This window comes from Rutidosis leptorrhynchoides, chromosome 1 (assembly GCF_046630445.1).
Source record: "Rutidosis leptorrhynchoides isolate AG116_Rl617_1_P2 chromosome 1, CSIRO_AGI_Rlap_v1, whole genome shotgun sequence".
NCBI classification, from domain to species: Eukaryota; Viridiplantae; Streptophyta; class Magnoliopsida; order Asterales; family Asteraceae; genus Rutidosis; species Rutidosis leptorrhynchoides.
The window spans coordinates 32,673,336-32,674,420 of NC_092333.1; the positions used below are offsets into that span (position 1 = coordinate 32,673,336).

The 1,085-nt window shown below is 41.3% G+C and overlaps 1 non-coding gene across 1 annotated transcript; it reads left to right on the forward strand.

The window, feature by feature from the left end:
- Positions 1-420: 420 nt before the first annotated feature.
- Positions 421-527, forward strand: LOC139887045 (small nucleolar RNA R71). Its single transcript, XR_011772897.1, has one exon. It is a non-coding gene; the product is annotated as a small nucleolar RNA R71 (small nucleolar RNA).
- Positions 528-1,085: the final 558 nt, after the last annotated feature.

Below are 1,085 nucleotides of genomic sequence, written 5' to 3' on the forward strand. Positions count from 1 at the left end.
AATCCGGGATTTGGTGGACGAGCTGGGTATTGGACGTAACAGACTGAACCGTCAGGGTTTTCGTACTCAACTTGATATTCTTCAGTAGGTTACGGGTTGGTACAATTAACACAAGCCTAAGCTTGGTTAACCTGCTGCGGCTGCATCTTCAATTCTCCGAGTTGTTTAGCGAGAGATTCCATCTTGTCCATGAGGGATTTGATGGCCTCCGTTTGACTGTTAAGTGCAGAGAGTGGGGCAGATGATGAAGTTGTTTCACCACTGTTCCAGTCATGATGATGCATTGTCATGTTCTCGAGCAATTCCCAAGCTTCGTCTGCAGTTTGGTTCATCAGATTTCCTTGAGCTGCTGCATCGATCGTCATCCTATAATTTACCGTAAGACTATTGTAGAAGGTACAGATTTGGGCTGACCGTTTTAGCTGGTGATTAGGGCATTTCTTCAGCAAGATTTTGAATCGCTCCCATGCAGTGTAAAGAGATTCATCATAACTTTGTTTGAAGTTAATGATGTCATTCTTTAGTTTGGTTTGTTTAGAAGGAGGGAAATATTTGGTTAGGAATTTAGTAGCCATCTCCGTACATGACGTGATGGAATCTTTTTCCAGTCCTTCAAACCAAGTTTGAGTATGATGAGTGAGAGAATAGGGGAACAAGTATAGCCGGACTATACCTTGTCCTATACCTGGCTGTTTGTACGAGTTCGAAAGAGATATGAATTTATCAAGGTGAGAATTAGGATCGTCATTTGGTAATCCATGAAACTGATAGCTATTCTGAATGAGCTGGATGATGTGATGTTTTAACTCGAACGAGTGTCCTTGAATCTCTGGAAATCTGATCGGTCATCCTTAACCTTTAATCGAGGGTTTGGTGTTTTCTGCTAAAGTAACGCGTAACGCCATTCGATTTCTGATTCGTGCTTCCTTGCGTGCTTTAGAGATTATTGCTTCTGGATCAGGTACGAATAACAACGGCCCTGGTCTAGATCGGGTTTGGGTCATACACTGGGTATGCCTTTTTGTTTTTAATTTTTCGCAAGTAAACTAAAATTATCGAAAGTAATCTAAAATAAGCTAATCTAA